The sequence below is a fragment of the Cygnus olor genome, chromosome 4 (genome assembly GCF_009769625.2).
Source record: "Cygnus olor isolate bCygOlo1 chromosome 4, bCygOlo1.pri.v2, whole genome shotgun sequence".
Taxonomy (NCBI): domain Eukaryota; kingdom Metazoa; phylum Chordata; class Aves; order Anseriformes; family Anatidae; genus Cygnus; species Cygnus olor.
Genome location: NC_049172.1, coordinates 55,537,317 through 55,550,473, shown reverse-complemented (window position 1 = coordinate 55,550,473; position 13,157 = coordinate 55,537,317).

Below are 13,157 nucleotides of genomic sequence, written 5' to 3'. Positions count from 1 at the left end.
TTTCTACAGGAGCTAGATGCTATTAAGATTAGCTGCCTTTCAACTGAAGCTTCAATTAAATTAGTAATTAAAGGTATATTAATATTAATTTCAGTTATGAAGTAAAAATACAAATCTGGATGTTATACTCAGTAGGGGTAAGCTACACTTATTTGTAATAATTTCAGGTTTTTAAACTTCTACAAAAACTCTAAAATTTCTCCTTTCATAATAGGTTATTACTCTAAATTTTCAATAGGGTGTCACAAAGAATTGATTACTTTAGTCATCTTAATTTATCTATTAATTGAATTCATCTGAGGAACAAATTTTGAGTACTATAAGAAGAATTCATTTCATAGAACTTAGTATCAGATGATCTTTTAAAATAGGAGGAGAGACAACTTACTATCTGACAGGCACCATTTATACCCTTGATGACAAAACACCTCATTACAACAGCGATTTCCTGGTTTCTTTTGGAATAGCCATGCTGTGGAGTGCATGAATGGGCACTAAAATCAGTGTGCAAAACTATACAGTTATATGCTAATATTTAAGTTTATATTTTTATTTGCTTATGGTGTCATAGCATATGCATAGCTAACACAGCTGAAAAAAATATATATTTGTTAGATGTTAGATTTTACTAAAAAAAAAAAAAAAGTTGACTCAATTTATTATATTTTCAAACTATTTTGTCCCATGATTTTAAAATTTTATAATTTTATAATTTTTATCATTATATTGTCTTCTCCTGTCAATATCCATCCACTACTGTACTGAACTTGAACACACAGGGTTTTTTTGTGGTGGTTTTTTTTTTTTGAAGTCCTCTTCAATTGTAATTTAAAAAGGTAGTCTTTTATCCTTCAGCATATGATTCAAAACATATTTTACTACAACAAACCAGACCTCTTGACTATTTTGAAACAAGGTAACTACACTGAAATTGTACACTAAAGAGTAAGAACATAATGAAGATGAATTTATTCATTTTCTACTTGCAAAATACTTTTTCCTCCCTCTCACTTCTTCCTTTCTCTTTTTTTTTTTTTTCTTTCTTTTTGACTGTATCAAGGCATGGTTGCTGCTCAGAGAACACTGCAAATGGTAATCAGGAATTCTTTTACAGAAATTCTCTTAAATATTATGATTAAATATAACACAAAAAGTAATCACAGTTGAGTTCTGTATTCCTTTCTGAACTTAGCTATGTATGACCTACAGATCTCACATTATCCACTTGTGCATTATTTTAACTTCTCTTTGCGTTTGTCAACAGTCACTTCCATTTCAAGATAACATAGAAAAGATTAATTTATGCAGGGTAGCAGGGTAATAGTTAATATTAACGTTACATTTGTCATTCTACAATGTAAATTTAAATCAAATATGCTAGTTTCTTTCCAGCCACATCATTTCAGAATGTTATCGACTAAACCTACTAAACACTTTTAAAAAGCAAAAATTGAAATATTAGGAAGCTAGCAGTGCACTTCGAGCTTCACAAGAAGCTTGGTTGAATGGAGAAATACATTGAAACAGAACACTAGCAATAAAACATTCACAGTCGTAGAGTAAAATCTGCACTGAACTAGACATTCTATCTGATGACAGTGAAATCTAGAGGATCACTGGTAAACTATGAAGAGTTTTCTTTAGAATTAAAAAAAAAAAAAAAAAGGAATATGTGAAGTGAATTCCTTATTAAAACTACAACCATAAAAATCTCATAGGATACATCCATTTTGAGAGCTGAAAAATGTAAGAATGTAAAGTTAAGAGGAAAATAAGCGAAACCAAAAATCAGTAAAACCCTCCAAAATCATTAACACAAATTTCTTTTACAGCCGGGGGGGGGGGGGGGGGGGGGGGGCAAAAAAAAATAAAAAAATTTAATGACATTGCTTTAAAAATATATATATATATTTAGTCTTTTTCTTTGTAATGAGATTTAAAAATACTGTGATTTGAAGTGTTTTGTTTTGTTTGCTTGTTTGTAAAGGATATTGAATTCTAAATCCTTACCAAAAAGGAGAGAAGGGAAAAAATATTGCTAAGTATTGTTCAGTCACGTTATTTTCACTGGTCCAGTTGATAGATTTACATTCTGTTCCAAAGCATGATTCACATCCAACATTTGCACTGCATGAAAAACATTGGAATACCATATTATTTTAATAAGTTCTGAAAAAATCTATGGGAGTATTTTATGGAATGATATTTAAAATACACGATTTCCCCCACCTGAAGAACTAATGATAACTATATTTAGTTTATTCCCACTAAACAGTACTAGGCCCTGGTAATTACAGGCCTGTCAGTCTCACTTGAGTGCTTGGTAAAATTATGGAGAAGATTATTCTGGGTGTTATTAAAAAGCTCTTGAAAGGCAGCACAGTCATTGGTCACAGCCAATACAGGTTCACAAGTGGAAGGTCCTGTCAAATGAACTTAATTTCCTTTTATGACAAGGTTACCCACATAGATGACCAAGGGAAGCCAGCTGATGCAATCTTTTTGGATTTCAGCAAAGCTTTTGATGATGTTTCTCGCAGTATCTTTCTGGACAAAATGTCCATAATACAACTAGATAATTGCATAATAAAATGGGTGAACAATTGGCTGACGTGTCTAGCTCAAAGGGTTATAGTAAATGGGGTTACATCAGGCTGAAGTCCTAGTGGGGTTCCGAAGAGCTCTCATTTCAGTGCCAGTTCTCTTTAATACTTTCGTAAAAGACTTGGATGGAGGACTTGAATATATACTAAGGAATTTTGCAGATGACACTAAATTGAGATGAGCTGTTGGCTTCCTTGAGGGCAGAAAGGCTTTATAGGCTGTAGAGAGATCTTACAGAGAGAGCTGGGCAATCATCAACTGCATCAACTTTAGCTAGAGCAAGTGCCAAATTCTGCACCAGGGATGGGACGACCCTGGGTACATGCTGGAGAATAAGAGGCTAGAGAGCTGTCTTGCAGAAAGAGATCTGGGTGTTCTGGTTGACAGCAAATTGAATATGAGACAACAGTGTGCCCTGGCAGGCAAAAGGGCCAGTTGTATCCTGGGATGTATCAAGCACAGCATGCTAGCTTTCTAGAACAGAGAAAATGAAAAGTGTCTGTTTGTCTCAGTTTTAGAATTTGCTATTTGCTTTGGGGACCCAGAAGTTGGACTCAATGATCCTTGTGAGTCCACTCCAACTCAGGATATTCTATGATTCTGTGACCATTCTCTATGCATCTCTGTGTAGTAATACATCTTGCGTCTCCAAAGTCTGTGCCCAGTCAGCCTGATATATTCCTCTAACCCTTTGTTTCTCATTGATTTTTAGTTAACAAGTATCTTAATTCATCTTGGAAATTCTTTCTTGAAACTCCCAAACTACCTGTAGCACAGTAAACACCATCTAATCAGGAATCAAATACAGTACAACCTTTCTCTTCTTGATAAATAGCAAAAGATGTTCAAACCTGCAGGTGAGTTATTAATGGACATTTAATTAAAATGATATACCTTGTTTTACTTTTCACTGTTTCTGAAGTCTAATAAAATATTCAAGATAACTCTGACATTATGGCCCTAAAACTTGTCAGAGACTGGAGCAGAAAGACATGGACAGGCTACAAATACCTGCTACAGTTTTCTAGTGGAAATAGTAGTAACGCCTGAAGGTACCAGGTCTGCTGAACTCTCTTCATAAAATAGTATTGGTACTACATACAGGGTAAGCAGAAGAACTAAGTATAACACCAGAATTGTGAATTACTGGCTGATACTTTTCCAGCATGTAAATCGCAAATGAAAATTATGAGATCTTTCTGATTTGCCAAGAGCTTCAGACATTATTTTTCTTGAAACAGATTAGTTAGTTAAATTACCCAAAATGTACCAATTACAATCGTAGTCAGCCTCCTGATTAAAATGATAGAGAACATTTTATATATGTCTTCTGTGATTAATCACATTCCACAAATTCTGCATAAAATTCACAAGAAGTCTTGTCTATCATAGCTATTTTCACCAGAGTTATTCCCAAAGCTCATCACAACTGCTTGAATACACCAGTCACAAGCTAGGTCCTTGTGAGAGAGGTGAGAGTGTGGGTATATGCCTGCTAGGCAAACATGAAGGAAAGAAATGTAGACATGAAGTCTGAAAATACAACAAATGAGTAGACAAAGACTTTAGACAACAAGAGACAGAATGCTCAAGTATTTTCAAAAACTTACAGATTTTTTCTGTATGTGTGAATGACCCTGCTGGAAAGAACACAGCTTTAAGCAAGGATTTTTTGTTGTTGCTCCTTATTCCATGGTGTAGTTAGGTAAAATGTAAAACTACACAAGATCCTGAAAGCAATTTAGAGCTCAACTCACAGCTGCCTTTCTGTATCTGTAAGAGTAGCAGTTTAGATTTCCCATTACACTCTGTTTGAAAATGTGAATTCTGCATTTTCTTATAGCATTGTCTAACTGAAGTGTGGAGATTGAAATTAACCAAAGGATCATAAATAAGTTTGTACTGGTTTAGAAAAGTAGAATGTTGCTAATGTAGTCTTGAATGCATGAGCATAAGGTCGTAGATGAAACCTCTAATAATTTTCAAGAAATGAAAGAGGTTTTGATTCACCCAGAAACATTTATCAATATAAACATATATCAATAAAGATATGAAAAACATATATCAATAAACATATTAATCAATTAAAAAAACATATTAATGTTTTTATTAAAAAATAATAAAAATTATTAATCAATAAAAACATATTAATCAATAAAAACATATATCAATAAAGATATGAAGTTACTCTAAGCTAAGATTTGAAAAGAGTTGTACTAAAAAAAAAAAACCTTTGCTTGGCTTCTACACATAAGTACGAATGCATGACTATATTAACACCTGGAAAGTTGTAATATCTCCCACTTGCTCACAGTGAACTTTCTTTATTGGCAGTGAGACAGTAAATAAATAAATAAATAAATAAATAAATATTTTAAGAACCTAAAGAGCAAAGTTCTAAAGTGGGAAATGCTATCCTTTTTTGCTTCATACCCTGAAATGGAAAACCTGGGGACTGGCCTTTTGTTACTTAAGTTCTCTTCCTGCTTTGTCATGATGGATTAAATGTTTTTGTTCCCCAAAGCTCATCCCTTACATTCAGTTCAACACATCTAATAAGAGTTCAATTTTAGATGTAAATTGTTGGCTTAGTAAATCCTCTACTAATTTAGGCCTATTCCAGGTTTCCTTATTTTTGTGAGTAAGTGTTTGTCTTAACAGGAAATAAGTTATATATTCATTTATAGTCATTGTAATAGGCTTTATGTTATCTATTTACTGGTATAACTTACCCCTCAGGCACGGGCCAGAGCTGTGAAAAATGCCATCATCAAAACAGTGTAAATGCTGGAAACTCAGGCAGTAGTTTTTCAGCTTTTACACACTGTGGCTGCTAAAACAATAACAGCTCAGATGAATATTACTATCTGAACCAAATTAATGTTGAGGAGGTAGATGTTAGACTTTATAAACAACATCTGCAAAATAGAGTAAAATTTAGTAGCATATAATCAATCTGCAGCAAAAGTTGAGTCCATTATCCAAACATAATGAAATTCTCAGCAGCATATTTGCATTAACAAATAGAAACAACAAATTAGAACTGTCTCAAAGAAATGGTTTTGGAAACTTGCAAAAAGAATTTTTTGTTGTTGTTGTTGTTTTAGGGCTGGGAATTAAATGCAATTCAGAGATTGCAACGTAGAATAAACCTTAGTAAAACCTTCATTGCCACATAATCTAATTATTATTTTTTAAAAATATTTGAAGGAAAGTCATTATGGAAGGTAATGAAGGAAAAGCATTTAGATATTTTGATTAGTTGATTAAAAGTAGCTTTTGCACAATGTGGTCTGCTGTAAATGTCAAAAACATTGTATTTCAGTTTTTTTCATTAACAATGCTCAATGCAACTCAAATAGCATCTGTAATAGCTACTTTCAACAGTTGGCCTTTTACAAACAGCAGAAAAAAGAGTAAAGGGAATTCATACTCAGTATGCTACCCTAGAGTCAAAACAACAACAACAGCAACAAACTAGCACAAATAACAGAAATACATTAACTGTTTTCCAAAATGGAAAGTAAAGGAGTATGCAAGGTCTTTTTCACTGTCAAGGCTCTTTGCTAAATGCCTTCTGGAAAAACATTTTCTTCTGAACTATATTAGGTCAAAAATGAATGTGTGAGAAAATTGAATAGATTTCAAAGTGCTCCTGTTTTATGTTTGTTTGTTTGTTTGTTTGTTTCCTAGATTTTAGCTGGTGAAAGTGTATAGCTGTATGTGCTTGCCTCAGGCTTGATGATCTGACAGGAAAGTGCTGGCTCTGCCTGGTTTTTACCAAACTTTTGGGACACATAAGCTGTTAAAAAGATTGATAAAAAATGTGCATGGTTTAAATTCCAAAATTCCCAGCTCAGTTAACAGTTTTTATATAAGTGTGTGTACAAAAATTAAAACGATTAAAATGGAGATAAAACATCTTACTCTGCTACCTACTGTTTTCTAATGTATTATCAGTTTGCTCAATCTTTTCCCATGCTTGAGATTTTTATTAAGCAATTAAGTTATTTTATTGAGCTACTCACAAGCTTCAATCAGATTGTACTTGCTTGCTTTAGATATCTCCTTTTCTTATTTCAGTACTGGTCTCCTTTTTACACTTGAAAATGTGTTCTCTTGTCCTTTTTCTCTTCTGAAGAATTTCTTCCTTGATAACAATCAGAAACATCCTTGGTTCAAAACAAAAAGCAAGCAAATTTCCCATGATATTCACAGGGATTTACAGTCATTTTGGATACTTTTTGCACACACATCCAAAATTATTTTAAACCATTTCTAAAAGTGATACCACAAGTATACTTTAAAACCTGTAGTTTTTTATTTTTTTCTCACTTTAGAGTATAACAGAGCAAATGAGTGCTCAGCTTAATGACAATATGAAATGACAATAAATCTTAAATATCAGAAAAAGGCTTGAGAACATTTCAAACTTATTCATGCTTGAAAGCTAGCAACTTCATTTCTCTTATCCTCTAGCAACCGATCTCCTATTCATTCAGACACCTAACATTAAAAAACAAATAGATAATATTTCTTCCATTCTTCTCCATTCTTCTAAACTAAAAATACTAATACTAAAAAAAAAAAACTTGAAATAGAGACAATCCAATAGCCTTTTGAGGCCAGTAAATAAATTGTCTATCCTGAAATGTGAAAATAATCAGAGATTAACCAATATTAAACAATTCACCCCTTTTTTTTATGATAGCAAGAGTTGCATCTCTCCTGTTTATTTTTCAATGTTTTCTGGGACACCAGCAACTATTAACAAATTTTAATGGTAGAATTCTTTAAAATATAGAATATGACTTTGAGGTTTTCACTTTGTAATAAGACAACATAGTACTGCTACTGAGTTTATGTGTAAAGATTCCTTTAACTTTGAATGATGGTGGAGAACACAATACATTTCATTATTTTATACAATCTAGGAATATAGATTCTATTCAGCATGTTTTCTGAATCGCAGAAGAACTTATTGACCAACTGATCTCTCAGCAACTGCCTTGTCCAGAAAATTAAGCTGAAGAAACTTCTTAAATGGAGGTGTCAGAAATAGGCAGATATAAATCAACACTGGATTTTGTGTTGTGTTTTGAATGAAGACAATAAAAGTTTGCATATATGTACTTTACTTGGACTTTATCATTTGTGGTTTTGTTTCTCATCTAGTGCATTATGTTTTACTTCAGTCTTTATTCCAAATGGATTTGCTCTGTACTTACTATGAAGCTGTGAGCTCACAGATAATCTTTTAAATTCTAATCCTGTCTTCTGGCAAAATTATGCTATGAAGAAAGGAAATAGCTGGAAATATAAAATAAAATAAAATAAAATAAAAGAAAATAAAAGAAAATAAAAGAAAATAAAAAGACTAGTGATAGCTGACAAAAATAAAAAGAAAAAAAATGTATTACAAATTTTAAGATCTTCAGGATTTTTTTTTCTGCTAATTCAGGCCATTTTCTTTCTGCATTCTGCAGGAACCACTTAGGCTCAACGAGATAATAGCTTGAGCAATTGAGCACCACATATGGCATGTTTCTTGCTGACAGCATGAATTCTTGGCTTGGAGGCACTGATATATTAAACCACATGTTCTGATCAAAACAGTACTTTCTTGCAGTCACTTTGGAATCTATGTGTACAGTCCCAGCTCTATGCACACTTCATATCATCCAAATTACAGAATCACACAGAATCACAGAATCGAAGGGGTTGGAAGGGACCTCGAAAGATCATCGGGTCCAACCCCCCTGCCAAAGCAGGCTCCTTAGAGCAGGCTGCCCAGGTAGGCGTCCAGATGGGCTTTGAATATCTCCAGAGAGGGAGACTCCACAACCTCCCTAGGCAACCTGTTCCAGTGCTCTGTCACCCTCACCGTGAAGAAGTTCTTTCGCATGCTGGTGCGGAACTTCCTGTGCTCTATCTTGTGGCCATTGCCCCTTGTCCTGTCCTCACAAACCACTGAAAAGAGGTTGGCCAAATCCCTCTGTCTCCCACACTTCAGGTATTTATACACATTCATAAGATCCCCTCTCAGTCTTCTCTTCTCCAGGCTGAACAGACCCAGGTCTCACAGCCTTTCCTCATAGGGAAGATGCTCCAGGCCCCGTATCATCTTTGTGGCCCTCTGCTGGACTCTTTCCAGGAGTTCCCTGTCTTTTTTGTACCGGGGAGCCCAGAACTGGACACAGTGCTCCAGGTGAGGCCTGACCAGGGCAGAGTAGAGGGGCAGGATCACCTCCCTTGACCTGCTGGCCGCGCTCCTTTTGATGCACGCCAGGATCCCATTGGCCCTCTTGGCCACGAGGGCACACTGCCAGCTCATGGTCACGGTCAGGACTTCAATATCTACAAAAGGTTATCTACAAGAGATACTTGATACACTCATAGCTCATTTTGATCTTCAGTAATGGTCTGTCTTTGAGTCACAGACAGGAAGGAGATAGATATGTCTTCAGTAATATAGTAGGCTTTTTGAGGCTAGCATTGGAAAACTGCAAAACAGTGATCATTCAGTCTGGATGAGAATCCAAAAGTTTATGGTTACCATAAGTTCATTTGAATTGTGCTCTGTAGGAATTTGAGAAGTTCAGGGTTTTTGTATTCATAATTTTAGTTTCCTTATCTGTGAGTTATATACACACTTTGGCTTTTATCACAGTGAAGTAGTGTCATGAAACCTACAGTGGAAGCTGAGGACTATGTTGTTTGATACAGTTTAAAAACACACTAAAGGAGGTTGGTCTATTCTCCCACATGCCTGGTGACAGGACGAGGGGGAATGGGCTAAAGTTGCATCTGGGGAGGTTTAGGTTGGTTGTTAGGGAGAACTTCTTTACGGAAAGGGTTGTTAGGCATTGGAATAGGCTGCCCAGGGAAGTGGTTCAGTCACCATCCCTGGAGGTCTTTAAGAGACGTTTAGATGTTGAGCTTAGTGATATGGTTTAGTGGAGGACTTGTTAGTGTTAGGTCAGAGGTTGGACTAGATGATCTTGGAGGTCTCTTCCAAACTAGATGATTCTGTGATTCTGTGATTCTGAGAATGCTGTCTTCTAAAAGGCACATAAAATAAGTATCAGAGATTGACAAATGAATGTAGATTGTCAGCTGTTACATCTGTTCACCATTTCTGAGTCAGTAGAATTATATCAATATAAAGCGAGTGGATTTGCAAACTCTGTATATTTTATCTATGAAAATGAAATGAAAACTTTTTTTTATTTATTTCCATGAAGATTAGGCATGAAACACAATCTGTAATCTGATGCATATTTAATGATAAATAAGGAAGATACCTACTGTACTGTTGGTGACATTGGTAGTCCAAAACTGAAAAAGACTAAGACCTGTTTTACATATTCTGAGAAACTACTGAAAAATCACATTCAAGTCTGACACATTTATCACTTGTATGATTTTATTTCTTTTTGTTTGTTTGTTTGTTTCATAAGGAAAGGAATGTACAAGATCCAGTATGTTAAATCTCAAAACTGAGTGCACAATTACAAAGATGTTTGTGACACACATCAATAACAAGAAACATAAATTATGTGGTACAAGACAGAATAAGAACTACATCTGTCATCTGTTATCTGTTCATGATAAATAATGTAATTCTACTACATATATGAAAATAATGCTGATTTGTAAGAGAATCGAAAATGTACTTTTTTTTTTTTTTTTTTTTTTTTTGCCTTAGGTAAGTTTGAAAATAGCATCAATTATATTGGGGTGTTGGGAACACACCACCTCTCTCTGACTCCCTGCAGATCTTTTATTTAGAAAACAACAACAACAATAAAAACGTAAAAGTATACCATGTTAGCACATACATACATACATACATGAAGTGGAGCAAAATGAAGGGAAAATTAATGTTTCTTATTTGTTTAATCTGACTTTTTTTTTTTTTATTAGAAGTTGAGGACAGATATTGTTGTGGACCAGAAAAATGATTGCATATGGAGAATATTGTATTGAATAATTATAAAAACAACTTGTGTGCACCTTTTACAGATCAAATGAACAAAACTTTTGGCTTTGATTGCTATGATTTGACAGGGTTATTACAGATTTAATGTGATATGTATTGAGAATCTGAACCAGAATCATTTTCTATAAGGATAAATAAATTAAAATACATCAAGGCAGAACCTATTGTTCTCTGCAATAGAGTGAATTAAGTACTCATAAAGAGCAACCAAAATCCTTACCTAACACCTTTAACTCTCTACATTAGCAACCACCTATTCTTTAGGATAATCCTAAAAAAAAAAAAATACAAATAAATGAATAAATAAAACACTTGTTTTAACCTTCTACTTTTTAAATTTTATTCACTGATCTCTCTTTTATAGCACTATGATAACTATTATATAGAATATGACAGAAAAATAGTATATGAAATATGAAATATGAAATTATTTTCCTTTAAATTGATATGCCTTTAATCATAAATATCTACATGTGTCTCTTCTTCAAACTGAAGACTCCTAACCTGTTATATTTTTATTTCATATCTCCCTACATGCTGTGATCCATCTTTAAAGTGTGCTGTTTAATTCTGGTTTTATATTACAAGATTATATCTCCTGATTTCTTCAGCACTATTCACCTGCTGATTTCCTATATACTCCATTGACTGGACATGGACGTTAAAGTGAAGTTTTAAATGATTTGTGATGATTTCATGAAAGATGGCTTCTTGAGAAAAAATATCTAATTTCTTGCCAGCAGCTCTACACCTATAGGAAGGAATATTTTTCTCTTTTGTGCTTTACTTTACAATATTGAATTTAATCTTCTGTTTCACTGAGCAATCACCAAGATTCTGATGTAAATCTTTGTTTTACTTTTGTATAAAAAAGTAAAGTAACTACTCTTTAGGCAACCAAGTTAACTATAGGCAACATAGGCAACTAAGTTTACTATTCACATCAAATATATTTTATGAATTTCAAAAGCAATGTTAAGTCCATGGCTGATTTGTGAGAGATTTCACTAGTGACCATCAGCCTCTGTGAAAACTGATCCTGACTGTTACTCTTCACTTACTATATTTAACTGTTGTTAGTAATCTGCAAATGTATCTTTCCTTCTGCTTCCTGTAACAGATTAAAGAAATTAACTGAAGTCCATTAAAAAGGAACCCACTAAGTTGTCTGTAACACCTGTATGGTCTAGATCATTGTCTCACTGACTCCTCTGAAGAACTTTAAGACATCGGTGAGGCACAATATATTTATTTTTACTTGCTTAAGTGTCCCTTTCTAATTTTGTCGTCACAGTTGGCACAGTTGTTTCTGTTATGAAGGTTGATTCAGACACCATATTACACAGAGCAACTAGTTCAGGAGTTTCATATCTGAATTCTAGCAGCTTATTATTAAACTAGTTATTATTAGTGATTTAATAAGTAGTAACATATTAAATCAGGCAATTCTAAAGCTATTCTCCTGATAGCTTTTCAGACTAATTTCTTGCAAAGGTTTTGGTGCAGGAATCTCCCTTAGCTTCTCCACAACATCCATCAGTACAAAGAAATAAATTAATTTTTCTGCTATCATCTTGTCCTTTCTGAGAACTACATTGATATGCAAAGAATCTCCATTTATCTTTCTTTCCATTCCTGGTTCTCTGGAAGGCACATATTTCATGATGTTTTCAAAATTCTTATAATTTACTGTTATTTATCAGTACTTAATGTAACCTTTAGCAATCGATTCCTCCATACTTACATCTTCTTGCCTTATTATGGATATGCATATCATTTCTGAGTCTAAACATAAACAAACGGGTGCATTTTTAACGTTTACTTTCCCTATATTGCTAAACTGATGTTAAATGGGAATATATCATGTACACTGCAGAGGAGAGTTTTCAGATTACTATACCACAATCAGCCAGAATCACTAGATACTCATTGTTCTTTCACTTATTCCCTAACAAACAACACTGAAATTAAGAAAAAAAAATAATACAAAAACATCTGATATGCTAAACCAATGCAAACGTTCATAGTAATTAAGAAGTTTAATGTGATAAAAATTAAGAACTCTAGTCACACAAGGGTAGGAAGAAAGTTTCCTTTGACCCCCTGTTGAGAGTTCATTTAACAACAAAATAAGCTATGGAGATCTAGAATTAAAATAAAGAATGTCCATCTCACTCATACGAGTACATTTCTACTGATAATTACTAACCCGTCTGAACTGGGATAAATTTTAGTTGCCTGTTTATTGCAGCTTTAAGTGCACTTCTCGAGACAAAGTACATAAGAAACAATACTCAATGTTATAGCTCTATAAAAGTTAATGGAGTAAAATGTTAAGGCAATATTTTTTAAATTCCAGAATAGCTGCACAATTAAAGAAAGAGTTCAAGACAGAAGATGATGTTTAAACATATAAGAAAATCTCTGACAAAAATAAATTATTTCCATTAATCTGAAGCGTATAATTGCCTGAGGTGATTCTTTCTTATGAATGAACTACCGTTAGTATAAAAATTCCTTGTGATATTTAGCATAATTACTTAGTTACATG